This window comes from Diceros bicornis, chromosome 3 (assembly GCF_020826845.1).
Source record: "Diceros bicornis minor isolate mBicDic1 chromosome 3, mDicBic1.mat.cur, whole genome shotgun sequence".
NCBI classification, from domain to species: domain Eukaryota; kingdom Metazoa; phylum Chordata; class Mammalia; order Perissodactyla; family Rhinocerotidae; genus Diceros; species Diceros bicornis.
The window spans coordinates 82,413,641-82,439,161 of NC_080742.1; the positions used below are offsets into that span (position 1 = coordinate 82,413,641).

General features: G+C 41.7%; 1 pseudogene; it reads left to right on the forward strand.

Moving 5' to 3' along the window:
• Positions 1-3,718: 3,718 nt before the first annotated feature.
• Positions 3,719-25,054, forward strand: LOC131422231 (aldo-keto reductase family 1 member B15-like; annotated as a pseudogene).
• Positions 25,055-25,521: the final 467 nt, after the last annotated feature.

Genomic DNA, 25,521 nt, shown 5'->3' on the forward strand with positions numbered 1-25,521 from the left:
AAGCTGGTGCAAAATTAAAATTTGGTCTTATTTCTCTTAAAAGGATAATTTGCTTAAACTTGATAAAGAGGTTATAAAAGATTTTTCTTTACCTTTGGGTAAGTTTACCTAAAAGACAGAAAAAAAAAAAAAACTGTTAAAATACTTTCCTGTGTTCAAAAGACTGAGGTCTCTCTATTAAGGCTTTTTGGACTGTTAGTGCTCTGTTTGCATTGACTTGACTGTTTATATTTTTGACAAGCCTCCCCAAAATTCATATCTTAAGTAAAGCCTTTTTTTTTACTTTTTTTCTTTGAGAATTTTCAAAGGGCCCTGGAACTTCTCAAAGAAATTTGCTCTCTTCCTATAAAGAGAAAGATACTTAACTTATTAGGCTTATTCAGTATGTTAAATTACATGGAAAGCATTGTCAGACAAGTGATGATAAGTCTGCTTAGGTGCTATTATGTGGGCAAATGTTATTGATATAGGTGTTTTAAAATTGTATAACATTACTGAAATGCTGATCTGTCCTGAGTATCAGTCATAATTCTGGTTATTATTATTTTAAAGTGTTGTATGTCACAAAATTAACCAAATTTCTTTGTCAATTGCCATTTTGAGGTCTTGTTTACAGACTTATTTCTTTGCTCTAATGTTTTTGCAAAATGTTTCAACTTCAGAAAAATTCATGGAAAGGACTCTGACATTTACACTGGAGTACAGTTTTCTGACAAACTTTCTGATCATAAAACTGAACTGGGTAAAAAATTATAGAAATCTGATGGAGAGACTGATAACTTCATGAAGCTGCTAACAAAAAGATTGGGATCAAGAATGGATTACACAGGACTGAACCAACTGATAAGGATGATTATAATTTTTATGATTTTTCGTTTGAAGTATTGCTGAATTTTTAATGTTTTGTTTTTTCAGATTTAAGAAAAACTTTTTCTCTTTTCTCCTGAGCTAGCTATGACTTATAGCAATTTGGTAAATGATACTTTTGTAAGTAAAATTGAAATATTTATCTTTTTCTCTCTACCTGATCCCTCGAATTTAGAAACTCTTAGTGAGTATTGTTGTTTTCATGGCAATGTAGTTATTTGCATAAGTTCAATAAGAATCTGTTCTCCTTATAACAGGACACAATTGGAAACACTGGTTCTATTACCAAGGTTGTGACTGGAACATCATATTTGCAATATAACCATACAGCTTTTGAGGAATGAAGATTGGACTTTATGGAATAAAGCCACGTGGAAATATTGGCCTGGTACCTTATGTTCCAAGCAGCACTTAGCAGGATAAGTAAAGAATGTCACTTATCTGGCAGGTACAAGGAACCTCGAAATATTTTGGGGAAACCTCGGAAGAGAGGAATTCACCCAAATCTATAGGTATTGCAGGCAAAGTCTGATGACAAAATCCTTGGCTTGGCTTTCCTGGCCTCGAGAGACCTTTAAAGTTCACTCTGAGATTCCTTATAAAAAGTTCCAGCAAAGCAGATTTAAAAGAGCCTATGTGATCAACTGCTATTCTTGCTGTACTTATGTAAATAATTGGGCCAACTCTATTGGAACTAGACTTATTTTGCAAACTAGTTTTAATTTTGCTATCTTAATAAAAATGAGGGTGATTTTAGAGAGAAAAATTATATTTCAGGAAAAATTATTTCAGTATAAATTTGCGGATATTAGATCCTAGTTTTGTTAATCGTCTTTTGAGGTTTTTGTTTTATATTTGTTGACTGGACTGGATCCTGATTTCTTCTAGTCTCCTGAAATATCTGGCTACAGATGTCCAAACTAACGTTTTTGATTTTTTCCATCATTTTCATTTGAAATCACTGAAAACTGAACCTGCCCTTTTTCCTGAAGCCTTACAAACTGAAGCTGATGGACTTGATATAAACTTAAGAGATGACCTGACAACACTATCAGAGACATTTAAACTGCAAAAGATGCTTTGACGCTGACATCTAAAACCTTAACTGGCTGTCCTCTAACTCAGAAACTGCTTTACAACTTGCTCCAACCATTAACCTTGTTTTTCTTTTGTTTACATAGATGCTTCTATTAAATACTTGATTGCTTGCTTCCACAATATAGGCGTAACCTTGAGAGCCCACCTGCATCACCACCTTCCAAAATAAACTTAACTGAACTGATCTATTTATCAGGACTAAGAAATGTGTTCAGTGAGATGAAACAATCTACCAACTCAGCTTCTGGACTATGAGACTTCTTTAAGTTTCAAAAGGACTGTGAAACTTTTAGTTTCAAAGGCGGGACTGTGGGAGATCAAGATTTGGCCACCCTGAAATTTATCTCTTTACCTTGATTGTTTTCTCTGAGGGACATTTGACCTCCCCCACTAACTGCCTAAAGAATTTGACATGGTGGCTCCTTCCTGGAACAGATCTTCTATCATGATGGCTATAAAGATAATGTAGGATAGAGGTTACAGTAGCAAAGGCACCAAGCCTCTTTTATCAAAAAACTCTGTCTCTCCCTGACCACATTATCTATAGATGACCCCAAAAAGAATTGTCCTCCTGCCCTCTGAGGTCCCAGGCCACTACCCACCCCCAACACGCTCCTCGCCTTTAGCTGCAATACTTAAGCAAGCAGCTTAGACAGAGGGACGAGTTGCTCATTTCTGAGTTTCTCCCATGTATACATGTTATTAAACTTGGTATTATTTTCTCCTGCTAACCTGTCTTGTTAATTATTTGGCCAGCCATAAGAACCTTAAGGAAAAGGGCAGAGGGAGATTCTCCCTCTTCCCCCGACAGCCACATATTCCCACTTCTGGAGAACTAGCCTAAAGTTAATCAAAATGTGTCCATTGCTTTACTCACAATGAGGTTCTTTCAAATATTGTTTATTTATAATAGAAACCAACAGGAAACAACCTAAATATCTAAGACTAGGGGAAATGATAGAATAAATTATAAAATATCCACAAAACAGAATCTTTTACAACCATTAAAAAATGATATTTGATGTAAAAACAATTTTAAAAAGAGCTTTTATAAATGTATAGCAAAGTTTATTTTGTGGTACTAGGTTTAATTTATTTTGTGGTGTATTTAACATGCGCAGTGTATTAAAAAGGCTGGGGGAGAACAGTGATCTCTCAATGGTATCTTGAGTGGTAAGAATATAGGTCAGTAATATTTCCTTATTTATAATCTTCTACACTTTCCAATTTTTCTTATGTATCATTTTATAATCAGAAAGTTTTTTTTTTTAAGAAAGTCACAAGAATTTAAAAATTTCATTATAAATACAATTATTGGTCAAAGTCCCAAGATCTAAATAAATATATGAAGAATATTAGCATCTGAAGATCCTATCCAGGTGGTTGACAGGTAATGTCTATGCTCTGGAGGAAAAAATATATAGAGCTATTATAGAGCAACTATAGAGCAATTAGAAAGGAACAAGTTAAAATAACAGACACATTTTCTGTTTATTAACCTAGCAAAAGAAAACAAAAATTGATAAAATTAATTCATGCATTTTGCAGTAGGGAGAACTTTACATGAGGTTGCGACATTTGAAGTTCATTAATGTTACTCAGTCTTGCAAAATGCTGCAAGGACTTCCTGTTCATGCCAGAGCAAGAGATGACCCAGCTTGCAGCTCGTCCCTCTGCACCAGGACCTGTGCTCTACCCTTGACCAGGGCACAAGACAGCTACCTGCTGGCCCAGAACCGTTTCCACACTCACCATGCTCAGCTTCCTGGAACTCAGCACCAAGGCCAAGATGCCCATTGTGGGCCTGGGCACCTGGAGGGTAAATATACAAATATTTGAAACATGCATCTCTCTGGCAGGGTGGGAGTGTGGGTGGGTTTCGGGTGGGGTGGGGCTGGGGGGTTGCTTAGGCAGTTTTCTCTCCTCTGTCGGTAGGGAATGCCCCGAGGCAGGGGTCTGGGGAGGTGAGAGTTTGGCCTTGGAGGCAGGACTGAGGTTGCTTTCCTTTCTTAGGGCTGGTTCAGGCTGCAAGTCTGGCTTTTCCAGGAATGGTGAGCGCTTCACTAACAATTATCAAGTTTTTCCAATTTCTCTCTTAGCCACCTTTCCCTCTAACTCTCCCCGGCTCTAGGACACTTAAAGGGGCCATGGGTTTGCTGCTGCCTGGGTGGCTGAGAGGAGGGGATGCCAGGGCTCAGAAGGCCCTGGCACTGCTCACCGCACAGCATGGAACCTGGGCTGGCAGCATCAGTGCCCCCTGGGAGGGATCCTGTGAGAATGCAGAGTCTCAGGCCCCACCCCAGGCTACTGAGTTAGGATCTGCACATCAGTGAGATCCCCAGGAGGTCCTGGTGCACATTAGAGTCTGAGAAGTGCTGAGACTATAGGGAGGATGGACCCAACAAGAGGAGAGCCAGGGTGGGAGTCAGGAGCTCAGCTTCCTAAGGTGTGCTCAAGTCAACTGGCAAAACCCAGACAGGCACCTCCCAGTGCACAGGAAAGCAGACTCCTGAGCCTCTCCTAGGGTGATGTTTCCCCATAATTCCCTAACTGCCTTCTTTCTCATTTCCATCAGTGACAGTACCATCTTGACTAATTACCAGGAGCAGTCTTTGCATTTCTTCTTCTCTTGTCCATTGTTGATTCTTTTTTCTGTTGGTTCTGTTCTTCTATGAGCCTCCTCTTTCCCTTCACCTCTCCAGGTTAGAGAGTAGGAGCCCTCTTTGTTCCAGAACTGAGTCATTCTCAGGAAGCGTTATTGGTCAGTCTGAGTGAGCAGATCAATTCTAGCTGGATTCAGTCCCAGTTTCTCCTACTTGAACAGGGCTGTTTTGCCCCAAATCAGAGCATTGACCTTGAAACAGATATGACAAATAATCACTTCCAGATCTCCAGTGAATCTGCTCATCCTGTATAAACTTACCAGAAAATTCTTTTTAGAAGTAAGGATTATGAAGGGATCCATTTTCAACATGTGGAGATCATCTAATTTTAAGGGATATGTACCTTTATCAGTGAAGGTAATGGAGGATGTGTTATTTGGGAAGGGTGTAACCGCGGACCCTCTAGGACCAGTTTGAACAGACCCCATCTCTTATCAACAAAGTGATTCAGAATTGCCTTTCAGAAAAACTGCACAATCACGTAGCCAGGGCATGCGTGAAAGAATAAATCATAACCTGTACCAACAAAACTTGGAACCAAAGATCCTCCTTCCCATGGAACCCAAGGACCGAGATAGCACCAGAAGTCAGACTTTTTTTTTTTGGCATCAGCTTTTTTTTTTTTTGGCGGGAAAGATTTGTGCTGAGCTAACATCTGTTAGGTTCCTCTCTCTCTCTTTTTTTTCCCTCCCGGGCACCCCCGTACATAGTTGTATATTCTGGTTGTAAGTCCTTCTAGTTCTTCTATGTCAGCCGCCACCACAGTATAGCTACTGAGAGACAAGTGGTGTGGTTCCGGGCCCAGGAACCAAATCCTGGCTGCTGAGGTGGAGCACGCTGAGCTTTAACCAGTAGGCCATCAAGGCTGGCTCGAAATCGGACTCTTTCAGAAGTGAGGGTTCCCTCATTCAGGAAGATCAGGTGTTATTATTCCTTCCCCACCCTGTCATAAATGTTCAAAACCTTACCATAAATGCTTGAAGCCCCCCACTCTAAGCCTGTCCCACCAGGTTTTCAACATGCCAGCCTGTTTCCCTGATCTCTTAAATTTCGCACCAAATTATGAATCAGGGAGACAGATCTAAGGGCACACACCCCAGTCTCCCTGCAAATTGATCTCGCAGAATAAAAGCTGATTTCTCCCCCTAAGGCTGGTGCCATAATTAATTGGCTTCTTTATGCACACTGGGCAGAGAACTCCAATTTTGTGCAGTAACAAGGGCACCCTGGGATGCTTCTGAACATGTTTGTTATTTTACAGTAGAAGAGGTTTTAAAAAGATTTTGTGAAAGATCAGTATTAAGTGCTTTTTTTCCCATTGTTGGCTTCACTAGATTAGACAGCATGTGGTATTTCTAACGATTTCTGTTTTGTTTTTTTTTTTGCCTTAAGGAGGGAAAAGAAACTCCATTCTTACAAGGTTTTCTACCTCTCCTTTCTCTGAAACAATAATTCTATAATGGCATGCACCTACTGACCCTTAGTGTGTGCCAGGCGCTGGGCTAAAACGTTACGTTCACTGTGCACTTAGTCAACACAACGACGTCAGGAGGTAGGTTCTATTGTTATTCTTATTTTGCAGACAAGGTTTAGAGAAATTAAGTAATCTGCTCAGGCCACACACCTAGGAGGTAGTGAGCCTGGATTTACGCTGCATAATGGCCATTTGGGAAAGTCGTCTGAAAATTCCTCTGGGTGATTACAGAATCCAAATGTCAGCCTGGTCTTTAGAAAGGGTTGCAGTAGGGCCAGCTCTCTCTCCCACACACCTGGAGACACTTCAGGGCAGGAGGGTTAACCTGAATTAGAAGGAATGGGGTTTTAGCTAGCAGAGGGCATGAGGCCATAATCATAAAGTTACTTCACTTTCCTTCCTTCTCTTTTGAAGAGTTTTCCAAGGTTTGTTTTCCTCCCAAGTGTCCTATGGATAATAGAATCCCAGTGAAGCCTTGGTTTGGAGGAGCTGGGCTGTGTAGGAGAGCCTGAGGAAGGTGGTCTGGGGATGAGAGTATGTGATGGTCTTCTCTCTTTCCTTTCAGTCTTCCCCAGGCAAAGTCAAAGAGGCTGTGAAGGTGGCCATTGATGCAGGGTACCACCACATCGACTGTGCCTATCTCTACGAGAACCAGAATGAGGTGGGGGAAGCCATCCAAGAGAAGATTCAAGAGAAGGCTGTGAAGAGGGAGGACCTCTTCATTGTTAGCAAAGTACATGGGGCTCCTTTGGGAGGAGGGCTGACTTCAAGGCAGGCGGAAGTATTTGGACTTGGTCAGCACCCAGAAGTCTGTCAGCCTTCCCTCTAAGTGCTCACTTCATTTCCTCCAGCCCTCTTCCTCACTGCCTTTATAATGTCCCTGGACACAAACAAATCCACACTCTAGACCAGTATTGGGATATGGAGACACTGCTGCTGCCCCGCCAATCTCAATGCGGTTTTCCCCTAGTGGGATGGCTCCACTGTGCCATGGCCATGCCCTTGGCCTCCCTGCTCACCATCAGTGGGATCCATTTGCCCGGTGGCACTCACAGGCTAAGAGTGGGGTCAGGGAATGATCCCGAAGCCCCAGCTTTCAGCACTGTTGTCTCAATGGCTGTACCCCAGAGCTTCTCAGCCAGTGCGTATTCTGGAAAATGGCAGGAGAGTGTTGTCACATGTGAATTTCATTTTAGTTCAGTCTAGTAAAAGGTGAGTTACAAAATGTTATTAAAAAAAGGGAGGTGGTCAATTGAGAGAGGATTGAGAATCACTGGATCTGTATTATATCCAACTTGCTAGAAAACACTAGGTACATGTACTTTGGAAGTGCATTAATCTGATGGGACAAATAGACCCTACTGTACGCAGAGGTTGAGTCTGGATAGACTCCTTGTTGAGTCATCACTGGGGGCCCACAGGCTTAGAGACATGGGAGTGCAGAGAGAGGACCATCTGCTCACAAAGGCTTAAGAATACTTGACATTAAAAAGCAGAACACAATTCCTGCCCCCTGAAAGCCTACAACCAAGGAAGGGAATAACACATGTAAACAAATCCGAAATCAGTGCTCAAATATGCTAAACAACATCAGAGACATATAGAGCACCAGGAGAGTTGATAAATAACTTACCTTCAACATGTAAGAAATGTCATTGACTTGCTGAGCACCCTGGTTATCTTCCATACCGGGATCATGTGTCTTAACCAACTTTGCTATAAATGGCCTGCCCCCGGGTTAGATCAGGGTTTCTGTCAAAAAGCAGGAGAAGGAGTGTGATGTGGCGCTTTCTCTCCCCAGTACTGACGTCTCACTGTTGCATCTCTGCAGTTATGGCCCACCTTCTTCGAGAGACCTCTAGTGAAGCAAGCCTGTCAGAAGACCCTCAAGGATCTGAAACTGGACTATCTGGACATCTATCTTATTCACTGGCCACAGGGATTACAGGTTTGAGCTACTCTCTGTCCCAGTCTCCACTTCCCAAGCGGGAGCTGGAGAATAGCAGCTGGGCCAGGCCTGGGGGCTGGGCAGGCTGAAGCAGGAGGCCTTGCACTTCATGACTTGAGCTGCAGGTTGTGAGGAGGAGACGATGGGGAAGAAAGGTGCTGGTCTGGAAGGGAGGCCGAGTCCACGTGCGGCTGCGGAGCTTGACCGCGTGCCTAGGTTCCTCTCAGCTGCATCTGAGAGAATCAGGATTTCTGGCAGCCCAGGCAAGCTGCAACTGCCACATCACCATAGTCCTGATTCCATGCCAAGGGTCCCCTCCCAGGGGGCTCTTACATAATGATATTTCAGGGCTAACCCTCGTGTGAACCACAGCCCGCCCTGGGAGTGCCATCTTGGAGTAAAGCCCAAGTGTGGTCATGCTGGAACGTAGCCAGTCCTCATGGAAGAAACAGCACACGTTACCTGGGGCTCTGCTCCTGCCTACTCCTGAGACGGAGAGGGACATGAATTCCCAGCTCCCCACCTCGTGATCAGCTAGGGGGATGATAGCATGCCATCCCTAAGTCCAGGCTTCTTGAGGCTGCAAGAATAGCAGTTGGCCAGTATCTTCCCCAGGAAGCTGCCCCTTTGGGAGCTAACCCTTGTCTGGTGAATTGAAATTGAAGTTTGTCCCCAAGTGTGTATGGAGACTGGGTCTATGAAGTTAATGTCCCTGGTGTTGATGGCAGCTTTTGGAACGTGCTAATTATAGATTTTACAATCAGTCTAGCAGTTTCTAAAATATAAGAATTTATATAATGTAGTAGATTGATTCAGAGATTTCATTAAACTCACATTCTTGAGGTTTGTACCCTGGAACTTGAAAAAATGGTATTAAATGTGGGTGTAGAGTACGACTTAGGATCCTGAGACCCAGGTAGCAGAACCAGAGGTTCAGATGCACATTGCACTAAACTTTTGTTCTGCATTTACAGCCTGGGGAGGACTTTTACCCCAAAGATGATACAGGCAAGATCCTTACCAGTAAAACAACATTCTTGGATGCCTGGGAGGTAGGTTCCATCTTCTTCTAAGTGTGCTGGGAATGAAAACTTTCTTCAGTCATCCACAAGGGTGTATACTGTGTGAAACAGCCTGTGTACTCGATGCTGTTCTGTTTCATCGTTATTCTCTAATTCTTTGAACTTCTTCCTAATCAATCTTTGCTTTTGGGTCCAATGAGACTATTTATATTTTCAAAGGCTAAGACTGAGTCCTTTGATGAGACTGGGAACATAATATACCTCAATTTGGAGGATACACATGCTGTTCTCAAATCAGAGGAGGCATTTAGAACAGAGGTTTCGCCCTAGGTTTGCCTGTCTTAGCTGAGTACCCTAGGGTAAGTATTTTAACTCTGATAACTCAGTTTCTGCCTCTTAAAAAAAATCTCATAATACATATTAATCATATATATCTTTTAGGATATGTCAATTAAGGATTAAGATTGCCAACATCTATTGAGTGTCAGGAACTTTATTCATGGAGTTGATTTAATCATTCACCCCTGTGAGGCAGTTCCTATTAGCAACCCCATTTATTAAGGAGGAAATTGAGACCTAGAGAGGTTGGTGACTTTTTCAGGTCACGTAGCAAGAGTGTGGCAGAGCTGGGATTGGACCCCGGTCTCTCTGTCTCAAAAGTCCAACCACTGATGCCCTTAACCTGGTGCGTGGCACACAGTGAATATGCAGGTCCAAACATCAGGGACACGAGTGCCCGCCTCTCAGATCTGATAATGACCTGTTCCATGTAATTCATATCCAAAATGGAATTAAAGAATGAAAGTCTTTCTCTGATAATTTTTTTCTGTAAGCATTGTGTCCTCTTGCAAATGCTAGTAGAGAACCAAGTGAATGAACAGGTTGTAAATGAGAGCAAAGAATACTCCGAGAGTTAATTGTGTTGTCAGCTTTCACGGTCGGGACACGGGTCATTCTGAGTTGGTATTGTGTTTTACAGCTTAAAAATATATTAAACCCAACCTTTCTGAGGAGCTTAGGATTGTTATAATTAAATTCAGTGTAACTTTTCTGCGGATTGTGTGTTCAAAAGTATCTGTAAACACAGCATTCCTGCTGCTTTGAATTTCAATAACTAGCGGTAAGATAATTTAGATAGGAAAATTGGTTTGATAACTGATGGAAAAGGTAATGAAGCAGAAAAGTAATCATTTTACAATGGCAAGGTTAGCAATCCTGTAAATGTATTTGTAATGGAAATTATCTTTGGCAAGTAAATCTTTAAATTTGCCTCCTAACAGCAGAAAGCCTATTAAAACCAAGTATGGAGAAAACTATCTGGATTTCTATGGGTGGGTTTTTAAGACTGTTATGAAGCTCTCTGGGTTGTGGGTTAAAGAGGAAAAAATAGCAGCCATGATAAAGAGTTACGATAATGTTCTTCAGTATTTTTACTGGATTTGCTCCATAAGGATATGTCATTTGCAGGTAGGTTCTACAAGTTAAACCTAACAATAAAAAAGAGCAATGATTTATGGAAATGAGTTATATTAAACAATCAACTACTGGAAATATTGTATCTCATGAGCAAGAGACTATACATGTGTAGAAGTAAGTCAAATAATCTAGGGAAAATCTTCTGAAGGCATCGATTTGTCATACATTATGCTATTTTGATCATACAATTAAATATGAATCCATGGTAAATGTGACAGAACATCGCTGCTGCCCAAGCCATGACGAAGTGGTTGAGCCCACATACTAGAAAGAGGGTTCAAACTACAAGTTGGAAATGCTGGTTCTTTTAGATTTACACATTCCTTTTTACATTAATGACCACACAAGTCATTATCCAACTACATGGTCTGAAATACTTGTTTGATAAATTCACTAAAATAAATTTATTAAGCCTGAATCTCAAGAAAAGATATTACTCTCTCTATGCTAGTGATAAAATTATACCATAAAAGAAACTCAAATTCTGGTACTTAACTGTAAAAAAAAGTCAACATAGTTATTTTCCTGCCATGGACAACCTCCTCTGAGAGCAATGTTTCAAGATTGATGATTTAATGAAGAATATAATGGTTTATGTGTATGGACTCCACTCACCAAATGCTTTATTCCTGAGAATGAAAAGTGTGGTAAGACCTAGAGATTGTCTAAAATTTCAGCAGACTCAGCCTTTTCATTAAATGTGATAGGAGGGCTCTGTCATCTATATGACCCTGGTAAAACACTAGGGCTTACATATATTAGGAGTTGTTTGTTGTGGGATATGGAGACCAGCATACCTCTAAGGTTGTTTCCACAAGATTTTTTGCCCTAGCTTTTAGGATGGGACCAAATGTGGCAATTATGTCATTGTTCTCTGCAAAAAGTACCTAAATTTTCACAGTGCCATGTCCTTTCAGTGGATTTGAGAGTAAAATCTACTCAAACAACTAAAAGATTTTGAAGGCAGGAAAAGGCTTTTGATGATCATGGTCAGAGGGTCTAAGATGAAATAGACACAACTGAGCACGTAAGCGATAAATGTTTATGTGGACTCACAACCAGTTCAATAGACACCTCCTTGACCGCCTTGAAGCAGATGGGAGAAAAAAAGTGTAGAAAAGTCACGATGTTGTCATAGACTCAACTGCACCTGATCTATGACACACAAAACTTTTATGTTATCTCATTGCCCAACTCAGGCATTTTGGGAACCTTGCGATCTCATCAATTCTAAACTCTTTTGCCCGATTTGAAGACCTACATTGTTTATCCGTAGGTCCCCAACTTTGGCTGTGCATTAAAATTACCTGGATAGTTTTAAAAATCTCGATGCCTAGAGTACATCCAACACCAACTCGGTCAGACACTCTGGGGGTGAAACCTGGGCATCAGTATGTTTTAAAGCTCTTGGGTGATTCCAAATTGCAACCAAGTTTGAGAACCACTGGATAGAGCATCCTCGGAACACCTCACGCCTGTCCCTCCCTCGAAGACTTTGCTCCCACTTTCCTCCCTCACCTGCTCTTGTTTTTTCTCTCTTTCCTGCAATCTATTTTTTGAGTCTCAGTTTAAACCCCACACACAAAGCCTCTTCTGACAACTGTGGCCCTTCCTTCTCTGACCTCCCAGATTCTCAGTGCTGCGTCTCTGTCCAGTGATCTGAGGCAGCTTCAGTGTTGTGGCTGATTGTTCCCCAGAAGACAACCCTAGCACTTTCATTGGATGTAAGATTCTCAGAGGAAGGAAGCACATTGTATACTTCTAAATCCCGACAACACTTGGACAGGAGCTAGACATGTAATAAATGAATATAAATATATGTTAAATTTGGAGCTGCGACTAACACATACGGTGTCTTTTGGCAAATTTGGAAAAATGTCCCTTATTGGCTAAAAATTATAGAAAGATATCTTTCCTTGGGGTCAACGCAATTTCTGCACCAGGGAGCATGGCTTGGTAAGTGAATGGTGGTCATATTTCACCCTACGCAACCCCTTGGCCAGGTGCCCCTGCCAGGGTACAATCTGCACAACCTTCCTCAGTGATCCTGATACTGCAAGCCAAACCATGGTTGGTGTGGGAGGGGGTGGCCCAGACCCAGACAAGCGATGCTTCTGCACATGCTGCAGCCTCTTCTGGAGTAACCCAGGCCATCCCGGTTTGGGTGAGAGGAGAATGGCAAGTGTATAAAACCTTTACTTCTTACGCCTAGTTTCATTAAGGCTGGGGAAGAGCAGGAGGGCTGGAATCAACCCTGGATGGGCATCCACGGGCTGGATTGAAATTTCCTTTTAATGCCTCAGCTAATCCTAGTGCAGTGGCTCCTTTGCCAGTTTCTCCTGCCACAGAGAGGACTGAGCCAAGCTTCTAAGAATGCCCAAAGTGCTCCATTCTATAACAGGACATGGAGGAGCTGGTGGACGAGGGGCTGGTGAAAGCCATTGGGATCGCCAGCTTCAACCACTTCCAGATTGAAAGGCTCTTGAACAAACTTGGACTGAAATACAAACCAGTGACTAACCAGGTAAATTCTATTTAATCAAGGATAAGGGTCCTGCCCTATTACTTCTTAAACATTTGGAAGCAGGTTCCCTGTTATGTACTGAGTCTTACCTCAGGGCACAGTAATGAGGACACTTGGGGAGATGGGAGACAGGGTCTGGTTTAGCCGGTCTAGAAGTGGTGTAGCCAGTCTAGCAGGGGACAGTGTTTGGCCTTTGTGGGCAGTCTTTTTTTGTGTGTAGAATTCCCTATGAGCAGCTCACAAAGCAGGCCAACTCACTAGTGATGAAGATTGTTTGCTTTTGCAGGTTGAGGTTCACCCATACCTCACGCAGGAGAAATTGATCCAGTACTGCCACTCCAAAGGCATCACTGTCACGGCGTACGGCCCTCTGGGCTCTCCAGATAGACCTTGGTGAGGCTTCTGAGGGATCATTCTCTTGATACTCTTAAACAATTATTTTATCATTGGTTAGTGTTGGTATGAGACGTAAGCCATCAGGAGGAAAGGTGTGTCTGAGGCAATGTGGCTAGCACACCAAAACAGTGGGGAAACGTAGAAACTTTAAAAAAACAGCAACATGCCTGATCCTGTGGAAATACTCAGGTTCAGCCACCCACTGCTGGACCAGCATCTGCAAAATGCTGAGGCTTCAGAGCTCATGGGAAGGCTCAGGGGTAAGACACAAAGCTTTCAGATCCTCTTGCTTTATCTCTCACATGGAGAAGACTAATGATCAGCCTTGGGACCATCATTGGAGTAATACTCGTTTGCATATGGTAACAATGATGATTATTCACACCAGCCATCTTTCTGTCTCCAGGGCCAAGCCAGAAGACCCTTCCCTACTGGAGGACCCCAAGATTTAAGGAGATTGCTGCAAAACACAAAAAACTACAGCCCAGGTACAATGTATGTGTGCACGGGCATGTGCCTGCATGTGTGTGTGTTTTACCCTAGCAAACTATTCTTGGATTTTGTTCCTTATATTGGGTTTTTAACTCCTTGAAGAGGAAGAAAACAGGAGAGGAAGCCCACTAAGGCTCTTCCTTGAAAGTCTGTTTGGACTTGCAGGATATACCATGATTCTTGCTGAAACCAGGATAGCATCTGTCTAACAGCTTCTGTTGAGCCCTATGGTTCAACAACAAGAGTGTGGCTTTTGGAGCTGAGAGATCTGGGTTCAGAGCCCAGCTCACCTCTTATCAGCTTTATGACCCCAAACACTGTCCAAGCTACTTTCCTTATTTTTTAAAAATGGAAATCATAGAATTGTTATGAGGATTAAGGGAGATAATTGACCATAGGACTGACAAGTGACTGACAGCTGTGAAGGGCTCAGTCATATTAGCTATTGTAACTGAAGACATAGTGAGTGGCAGAGAGATTTTGTTTTTCCTTTCAGTAGAGGAGAGCTCCTTATAGAGAAGTGGAGACATGGTGTCCCTTTCTGTACAGGTTCTGATCCGATTCCACATACAGAGGAACGTGGCTGTGATCCCCAAGTCTGTGACACCAGCACGCATCGTGGAGAACTTTCAGGTAGGATCCAGGCTGGGTGGCCCTGGTTTTCCTCAGTTGAGGAAGGGATGGGAGAGACTTTCTCACTAGGCTTCTCATCCCATCCCTGTGTTGTCTGTGGGCCTCACCCCCTACCTGCCACCCCATCATATCTCAGGCCAGGGAGCTGACCTCAGCAGAGCTGAGATGAATGACCCAGGGGCCAAGGATGTGGTAAGGGGAGCGGACAGGGAGTCCTGTCAGATCTGAGCCCAGGTGTGCCTTTCACCACTGAGAAGACCCTTAGTTGCCCCTGAGCAGTTAGGTCATGGGCCACAGGCAGGAGCAGACTGTTCTGGCCTAAACAACCTGCGTCTCAGCAGCAGGGGAGATATGGACCGTACTTGACCTGACCTGGAAGAACCCACATGTGCATTGGGGAGCACAGACATGGTGCTCGTCTGTGGTTTAATGCCTGTAAGCCTAATAGCCTCCCCTTTAGAGAACTAAACCCCATAAATGTGGCAGTCTTTGTGTAGGACCTAATTGGGAGCCAAATTCGTATCTGGTGGACACACTAGAAGAAACTCCTACGGCCAGTTAGTGCTGCAGATGCGAGCTTGCTCCTGGCTGAGAATCACAAATCACACCAGAAGTTGCTTTACCGATGATGTTTTGGAATTCTCGCCTTTCTAGGTCTTTGACTTTAAACTGAGTGATAAGGAGATGGCCACCATACTCAGCTTCAACAGAAACTGGAGGTTCTTCCTTGTGGAAGAGTAAGTGGCACTGGGCTAAGTTAAGTAGGAGGATCGCCAGTTTTTCTAAACTAGTAGAGGGTTAGCTGGAAGGAGTGGAAAGCAGCTGGGACTACTTTTATCTTCAAATACTATTTTCTGGTTGTTTTGAAAATTAAAATTGGACCACCTGGAATCATTATGAGGAAAGATGTATCCCTAACTGCTATTTATTTTCTCAACTTCTGGATGTAGAGCTAGAATTTCAAGAAAGGACATGTTGTCACTAGGTAGAAGGTAGAAGCATCCATTCATCCATTCTCTCAGTAATTACTTATTGAGCATCTGCTATGTGCCAGGCACTTTCTGGGTGCTCGAGATATGACACTGGACTAACACTTCACAGGCTAACATCCTAGTGAGGGAATACAGAAATAAACGCAAAATAAATGTCTATGAAGAATGAATCCTACCAGAATGAATGACAAAGAAAATTAATTGTAGGAAAGCATTGTCTAACTTCTCTATTTTATTTTCTTCTCTATTCTATTCTAACGTCTCTGTTCTTCTTTATTGGGGGAGTACAGAAATAAACTCAAAATATATATGTCAGATAGTAATAAATGCTATTGAGAAAAGTAATGTCAAGTGAAGGTTGATAGGAAGTGGTGGGTGGTGGTGAGATTGAGACTTTCAATAGGGTGGGGCAGGGGAGGCTTTGCTGATAAGGTGACAATGGAGGAGAAATCTGAAGGAAGTGAGAGGTGAGCCGTATAGATATCTGGGAGAAGAGTATTCTCTTTTTTTTTAAGTTTTATTGAGGTCATAATAGTTTATAACACTGTGAAATTTCAGTTGTATTTTATTATTTGTTAGTCACCATATATATGTGCTCCTTTACCCCTTATGCCCACACTCCAACCCCGTTCCCCTCTGGTAACCACTAATCTGTTCTTTTGTCAGTGTGTTTGTTTATCTTTCACATATGAGTGAAATCATACAATGTTTGTCTTTCTCTGTCTGGCTTATTTCACTTAACATAATACCCTACAGGTCCTTCCATGTTGTTGCCAATGGGACGATTTTGTCTTTTTTTATGGCTGAGTAGTATTCCATTGTATATATATACCACATCTTATTTATCCAGTCATCAGTTGATGGAACCTTGGGTTGCTTCCACTTCTTGGCTATAATGAGTAATGCTGCAATGAACATAGGGGTGCATAAGCCTCATTGAATTGATGATTTCAAGTTTTTTGGATAAATACTCAGTAGTAGGATAGCTGGGTCATATGGTATTTCTATTTTTAATTTTTTGAGACATCTCTATCCTGTTTTCCATAGTGGCTGCACCAGTTTGCATTGCCACATGCAGTGTCTGAGGGTTCCCTTTTCTCCACATCCTCTCCAACATTTGTTGTTTTCTGTCTTGGTAATTATAGCCATTCTAACAGGTGTAAGGTGATATCTCATTGTAGTTTTGATTTGCATTTCCCTAATGATTAGTGATGTTGAACATCTTTTCATGTGCCTGTTGGCCATCTGTATATCTTCTTCGGAAAAATATCTGTTCATATCTTCTGCCCGTTTTTTCTTTTTTTTTTTGGTGTGGAAGACTGGCCCTGAACTAACATCTGTGTCAGTCTTCCTCTATTTTGTATGTGGGTCACTGCCACAGCATGGCTTGATGAGTGGTATATGTCCACACCTGGGATCCAAACCTGTGTACCCTGGGCTGCAGAAGTGGAGCACACCCAACCTAACCACTACACCACTGGGCTGGTGCCGTCTGCCCATTTTTTGATCGGGTTGTTTTTTTGTTGTTGAGTTATATGAGTCGTTTATATATTTTGGAGATTAACCCCTTGTCAGATATATGATTCACAAATATTTTCTCCCAGTTGGTTGGTTGTCTTTTTGTTTTCGTCCTGTTTTTTTTTTTTTTTTTGCCTTGCAAAAGCTCTTTAGTCTGCTGAAGTCCCATTTGTTTATTTTTTCTATTGTTTCTCTTGCCTGAGTAGACATGGTATTTGAAAAGATCCTTCTAAGACTGATGTCAGATAGTGTACTGCCTATATTTTCTTCTTGGTGTTTTCTGGTTTCACATCTCACCTTCAAGTCTTTAATTCATTTTGTGCTAACTTTTGTGTACGGCAAAAGATAGTGGTCTACTTTCATTCTTTGCATGTGGCTGTCCAGTTTTCCCAACACCATTTATTGAAGGAACTTTCCTTTCTCCATTGTATGCTCTTGACTCCTTTGTTGAAGATTAGCTGTCTATAGGTGTGTGGTTTTATTTCTAGGATTTCAATTCTGCTCCATTGATTTGTGTGTCTGTTTTAGTACCAGTACCATGCTGTTTTGATTACTATAGCTTTGTAGTATATTTTGAAGTCAGGGGTTGTGAGGCCTCCAGCTTTGTTCTTTTTTCTCAAGATTGCTTTGGCTATTCGAGGTCTTTTGTGGCCTCGTATGAATTTTACAATTCTTTGTTCTATTCGCATGAAGAATGTCATTGGCATTCTGGTGAGATTGCATTGAATCTGTAGATTGTTTTAGGTAGTACAGGCATTTTAACTATGTTTATTCTTCCAATCCATGTGCATGGAATATCTTTAAATTTCTTTATGCCATCATTGATTTCTTTTAACAATGTCTTATAGTTTTCATTGTATACGTCTTTCACCTTCTTGGTTAAATTTATTCCTAGGTATTTTATTTTTTTTTGTTGCATTTGTAAATGAGATTGTCTTCTTGAGTTCTCTTTCTGTTAGTTCGTTATTAAAACATAGAAATGCAACTGATTTTTGTAAATTGATTTTGTACCCTGAAACTTTGCTGTAGTTGTTGATTATTTCTAATAGTTTTCTGATGGATTCTTTAGGGTTTTCTATATATAAAATCATGTCATCTGCAAACAGTGAGAGTTTCACCCCTTCCTTGCCAATTTGGATACCTTTCATTTCTTTTTCTTGCCTAATTGCTCTGGCCAAAAGCTCTAGTACTATGTTGAATAAGAGTGATGAGAGTGGGCACCCTTGTCTTGTTCCTGTTCTCAGGTGGATGGCCTTCAGTTTTTCCCCATTGAGTGTGATGTTGGCTGTGGGTTTGTTGCATATGGCCTTTATTATGTTAAGGTACTTTCCTTCCATACCCGTTTTATTGAGAGTGTTTATCATAAATAGACGTTGGATCTTGTCAAATGCTTTCTCTGCCTTTACTGAAATGATCATGTGGTTTTTATTCCTCATTTTTTTAATGTGGTGTATCACAGTGATTGATTTGTGGATGTTGAAATATCCTTGCATGCCTTGTAAAAATCCCACTTGCTCATTTTGTATGATCCTTTTAATGTATTGCTGTATTCTGTTTGCCAATATTTTGTTGAGGATTTTTGCATCTGGTGTTCACCAGAAATATTGGCCTGTAGTTTTCCTTTTTTTGTGTTGTCCTTGTCTGGCTTTGGGATCAGGGTGATGTTGGCCTCATAGAATGTGTTAGGAAGTGTTCTGTATTCTTCTATTTTTTTGGAATAGTTTTAGAAGGATAGGTATTAAATCTTCTTTGAGTGTTTGGTAGAATTCTCCAGAGAAGTCATCTGGTCCTGGACTTTGATTTTTGGGGAGGTTTTGATTACTGTTTGAATCTCTTTACTTGTGATTGGTCTATTCAGATTCTCTATTTCTTGTTGAATCAGTTTTAGGAGGTTGTATGACTCTAAGGATTGATGCATTTCTTCTAGATTTTCCAATTTCTTGGCATATAGTTTTTCATAGTATTCTCTTATAATCCTTTCTATTTCTGTGGTATCCACTTTAATTTCTTCTCTTTCAGTTCTAATTTTATTTATTTGAGCCTTCTGTCTTTTTCTTAGTGAGTCTGGCTGTTTGTCAATTTTATTTATCTTCTCCAAGAACTTGCTCTTTGTTTCATTAATCCTTTCTACTGTTTTTTTGGTTTCAATTTCATTTATTTCTGCTTGTTTATTATTTCCCTCCTCCTGCCCACTTTGGGTTTCATTTATTCTTCTTTTTCTCATTCTGTTAGTGATTAATGATTGCTTATTTGAGATTTTTCTTGTTTATTAAGGTGGGCCTGTATTGCTATGAATTTCCCTCTTAGGCTTGCTTTTGCTGTATCCCATACGAGTTGGTATTGTATATTTTGATTTTCATTTGTCTCCAGATACTTTTTGATTTCTCCTTTAATTTCTTCAATGATCCATAGGTTGTTCACTAACATGTTGTTTAGTCTCCACATATTTGTGACTTTCCCTTTTTTTTTTTTGTGAGGAAGACCACCTCTGAGCTAACATCTGATGCCAATACTCCTCTTTTCTTTTTGCTGAGGAAGATTGGCCCTGGGCTAACATCCGTGCCCATCTTCCTCTACTTTATATGGGATGCCACCATAGCATGGCTTGACAAGCGGTGCATCGCTGCATGCCCGGAATCCAAACCTGCGAACCCAGGGCCACTGAAGCAGAGCACGCACACTTAACGGCTGCACCACTGGGAAGACTCCCCATTTTTTTCTTGTAGTTGATTTCTAGTTTCATAGCATTATGGTGGGAAAAGTTAGCTGATATGATTTCAATCTTCTCAAATTTTTGAGTCTTGCCTTGTTTCCCAACATATGGTCTATTTTTGAGAATGTCCCATATGCACTTGAGAAGAGTGTGTATTCTGCTGTTTTTGGGTGGAGTGTTCTATATATGTCTATTAAGTCCATCTGGTCTAGTTTTTCATTTAATTCCACTATTTACTTGCAGACATTCTGTCTGGATGATCTATCCATTGATGTAATTGGAGTGTTAGGTTTCCCTCGTATTACTGTGTTGCTGCTAATATCTCCTTTTTATGTCTGTTAATAGTTGCTTTATGTACTTTGGTGCTCCTATGTTAGGTGCATATGTATTTATAAGTGTTATGTCCTCTTGCTGGAGTGTCCCTTCTATCATTACATACCACCCATCTTTGTTTCCCATTGCCTTTTTTTATCTTGAAATCTATTTTGTCTGATAAAGTATGGCAACACCTTTTTTCTTTTGTTTGCTATTAGCTTGGAGCATCATCTTCCACGCCTTCACTCTGAGCCTGCATTTGTCTTTAGAGCTGAGATGTGTTTCCTGGAGGCAGCATTTTTTGGGGCCTTGTTTTTTAATCCATCCAGCCACTCTGTGTGTTTTTGTTGGAGAATTCAATCCATTTACATTTAGATTGATTATTGATATATGAGGGCTTAATACTGCCGTTTTATCACTTGTTTTCCAGTTGCTCAGTATTTCCCTTTTTTCTCATCCCGTGTATTTCCTGGTGCCGATTCAGTTTGATGGTTCTCTATGATGATTTTCTCAGTTTTTTCTTTATTTATCATTTGTGTCTCCTGTCTGATATTTTGTTGAGTGGTTACTGTGAGGTTTGTATAAAAGATCTCATAGATGAGATACTCCTTTTTCTGATAGCCTCTTATTTCCTTAGTCTAAACAGGTTCTATCCCTTTCCTCTTCTGCATCTAAGTTATTCTTGTCAAAACTGATTCCAGTTTGTGTTGTGAGTTTGTGGTTAAAAATGAAGTGATTATAGTTGTTTTTTATGTTTTCCTTCCCTTTATGTTTAATGTTATAATTAAGTGTTTGCTAACCTGTTCAGATAGAGAGCTGTAATTTTCTGATTTTGTCTGCTTATTTATCTCCTTGCTCAAGGCTTTGTAAATCTCCCCCTTCTTTTTCAGGTATGAGGCCCTTCTTTATCATTTCTTATAGGGTCTTGTGGTGATGAACTCCCTCAGCTTTTGTTTATCTGGGAAAGTTTTTATTTGTCCAGCATATCTGAAGGATATTTTCACTGGATAGAGTATTCTTGGCTGAAAGTTTTTGTCTTCCAGAATTTTGAATATGTCTTCCACTCTCTCCTAGCCTGTAAGGTTTCTGCTGAGAAATCCACTGAAAGCCTGATAGGGATTCCTTTGTTGGTTATTTTCTTCTGCCTTGCTCCCCTTAATACTTTTTCTTTGTCATTGACTTTTGCCAGTTTTACTAATATATGCCTTGGAGAAGGTCTTTTTACATTGATGTAATTAGGAGTTCTATTGGCTTTTTTTACTTGTAATTCCAGCTCCTTTCCCTGGTTTGGGAAGTTCTCAGGTATTATTTCTTTGAACAAGCTCTCTGCTCCTTTCTCCCTCTCTTCTCCCTCTTGAATACCTATAATCCTTATGCTGCATTCCCTAATTAAGTTGGATATTTCTTGGAGAATTTCTTCATTTCTTTTTAGTCTTAGTTCTCTCTCCTCCTCCATCAGAAACATTTCTATATTTCTGTCCTCTAAATTGCTTATTCTGTCCTCCATAATATCAGCTCTATTATTTAAGGAATCCAGATTTTTCTCTATCCCATTCATTGTATTTTTTATCTTGAACATTTCTGATTTTGTTTTGTTTTATAATATCAAGCTCTTTGTGAAGAATTTCCTCGGTTCATTAATTTTATTCCTGATTTCATTCAATTGTCTTTCTGAGTTTTTTTGTAACTTGTTCAGTTTGTGTGTGTGTATGTGTGTGTGAGGAAGATCAGCCCTGAGGTAACATCTGCCAATCCTCCTCTTTTTGCTGAGGAAGACTGGCCCTGGGCTAACATCCGTGCCCATCTTCCTCCACTTTATATGGGACAGCACCACAGCATGGCTTGAGAAGTGGTGCATCTGTGTGCGCTCGGGATCTGAACCTGGGCTGCCGCAGCAGAGCACGCATACTTAACCACTACACCACCGAGCCAGCCCCCTTGTTCGGTTTTTTTTATGGTAGCTATTTTGAATTCTCTGTCATTTAGATTGTAAATTTCTGTGCCTTCAGGATTAATTTCTGGGCGCTTGTCATTTTCCTTCTGGTTTGGAGTTTTAATACAACTCTTTATACTATTTGAGGGGTGGATTTGTGCCGTAGCATAGTAGTAGTATCTGGTCACAGATTCCACCTGCCACCACTGGGGGTGGGGTGCAGTAGCTGTGTATTCTGTGCCCACCATGATCACTGGCAGCTGTGCCTGCCCTTTGGAAGCTATGCTGACAGGGCCTGTCTGTGCTGCATGCTTGCTGCTGCTGCTTTACACATGTATGTGCAAGTGCTCTGGTGGCGGTTCTTCCTCTGGCTGACAGGCTGAGCTAGTGGATAGAGGGGCTCTTTCTTTCACATGCATGATCCCGGGTGCACTCCTGCTTTGCACTTGCTGCCTGCCCTCCTGGGGTGCTCAGCTTAGTGAAGACACCCCTGTGATTGCTTAGCCCCCTCAGTGTGGAGCTTCCCAAGAACTGGGAGGCAGCTCTGAGAGCGAAAGTGTTCCCACGGAGGGCTGCCCTTTCCCCTCTCTCTTCTCAGAGCTGTGCACAGTCCCATGCCCTAGATAGCAGGCATTCACGGAGGTAGAGGAGATTCCCTTACCTCTGTCCACTGCCTTCTGGGGGGTCCAGCACCTTCACCTTCAGACATATGGCTACATGGATCTCTCAGACATCTATTGTGTTGTGTGGATGTCCTCTGTCAGTTTAGGGGTGTCCTTTTCATTGTCTCTTGCAGGGGGAGAGTCTAAGGGAGGAGCTCACTCTGCCCCGATGCTGAAATCACTTGAGAAGAGCATTCTTGGCAGTGAGAACAGCAAGTGCAAAGGCCCCAAGGTGGAATTGTGTTTAGATCATTTGAGTAAGGAGGTCAGTTGGGGAGTAGTGGAATGGGTGAGGGGAAGAGTGAGAGGGCACAAGGTCACAGAGAGGTGTCAGGGTCTCAGAGTAGGCCGAGTGGAGCAGACTGTGAGAAGGACTTTGGTATTAGCTCTGAGCAGGCTGAGAAGCCATTGAAGAATTTTGAGCAGGGGGTGGCATGATCTGACTCATGTTTTAAAAAGAGCCATGCTGACTTCTGTGTAGGGAGACTGTTGTAATAATCCAGAGAAAAGATGACAGTGGCAGGACCTGGGTGATGATGGGGGAAGAGGAGGAATGGTCAGGTTCTGGACACATTGAGAAAGTAGAGGCACTGAATTTGCTAACCATTAGGAGTCAAGATGGCTCCAGTTTTTGTTTGTTTGGTGTTATTTTTGCCTGAGCCACACGAGATGGAATTGCCATTTGTTTTTTATTTTTATTTGTGAGGAAGATTAGCCCAGAGCTAACATCGGATGCCAATCCTCCTCTTTTTTTGCTAAGGAAGATGGTCCCTGGGCCAACAGCCGTGCCCATCTTCCTCTACTTTATATGGGACGCTGCCACAGCGTGGCTTGACAAGAAGTGCATTGGTGCGCACACGGGATCAAAACCTGCGAACCCCGGGCCGCTGAAGCAAAGCGTGCGTACTTAACCACTATGACACCAGGTGGCCATGGAATTGCCATTTGGGGGAAGAAATCAGGAGTTTGGTTTGGGATGTGTTTTCAAGGCCCATTAGACATCTAAGAGGGGATATCAATAGGCAGTCGGGTATATTGGTGTGGAGCTGAGAGGAAAAGTCTGGGCTGCAGGTAAACATTTTCGATTCAGAAGCACATGGGTGGTATTTGAAGCCACAAGATTGGATAACAGGTTCCAGGAAAATGAGTTTCCCAAGAATAGACAAGTTAGACAATGCCATCCCACAATTTACTGTCTTTGTCAGTCATATGATTGATTCTTAATCGAATGCCTCTTCAAGGAGGTGGGAGTAACTTCTCCCTAAATTATTTAAATCTTTTATAAGCATCTGAGCAAAGTTTTCCACTTTCAGTAGATGATCCTTCTAAATGACCCTTTGATCTTCCATCAATACTTTCTGATTAATGTATCTCATTAAATATTCCAGAGATGTCTGTCTTGGGAAGGTGGCTCCTGGCATTTATTACTCCCAGGTCCCCAATCTAATGACAATTTGAATTTCTTCTAAAATTTTAAAAGCCAAAATGATTTCTCACTTTTTAAAAAGTGTTTCAGTATCTCAAGCATTGTTCACATGTCACGATATCACACATCTGTCCTGCCCAACCCACTGTCATAGAGCAGCCTTTCCCGTCTTCCAATCACTTACTTTTGCTGGAGGACAGCAAAGCAGCAGCTGCTTACAATGAAAAGGAAGGTCGAACGTAAAACGTGACAGTCCCCGAGACGAAACTGCTTCTCCAGCACCATTTCCAATGCAGGCAAATCTCAGCAGTGAGTCCACCTAGTTCAAACCCCAGCTCTGCCGCTTATTTATTAACTGTGAGACCTGGGGTAAATTCCCTAAGTTTCTCAAGCTGGTTTCTTTATCCACAAAACTGGGATGATGGTACTGATTACACATCTACTGAACGTTAGCTTAGAATGTGCCAGGCATCTTCAGCCCTTTGCATGTATTATTAACTCATTTAATGCTCACGACACCCCCAAACTGTTCTGTTGTTATTCCCCACCTCACAGTGTTGTGAGGATGAACTGAGATCATGCTTGTAAGGCACCAGCACTGTGCTTGGCACCAGGATTATTATCAGCTATCGTTATGAGTCTATTCTGGTGCCCTGCTCACTGCTTGCCTGCCCTCCTCCCAGCACACTCTTCAGATCAGTTTGATGGAAGGTTGAGGTGGGGCCCCTTCTTGTATTCTTAGAGAATCTCCTGGGGAGGCTGAGAGAGCACCAAGACCACAGGATACACCAGAGAAGAATGCCTTTGAAACCAGAGTCTAATGGTAACATATATTTTTTTACACCTGTTTTCTCTTCAGGTTGGCTGATTTGGACGAATATCCCTTCAATGCAGAATACTGAAGCTGAATCTCCTGAGAAGCTGACTCCGTAGATTTTCTGTTTGCTTTACTGACGTGTAACTCTCTCCACTAGAGCCCTATTTTAGCCAAGCTTATCTGAAATCATACTGAGTCTGGGCCTCCTATAGGTCAGATTCCAGGCAATGTTGTATCTAGATGGGTGTGTCCAACCAGAATTCACAAGGAGATATGACCCAGAGAAGAAAATTACAGTTTTTTTCACTTATTTGATCTGATCATGTGCTGGAGGGCATGGGAGTGGGGAATCTCTGCTGACAATGAGGATATAAAGATAAAAAGATAAAGAAGAATAATACTAAGCAACACATATTCAGAGTTTACTGTGTGCCATGACAATTTGAAGTGCTTTCCTATGTGTTAACTCACTGAAGCCTGAAACCACACCTTCAAGATAGGGACTCTTCTTCCCATTTGACAGAAGAGGACATGCAGGAATGGGGAGGCCAA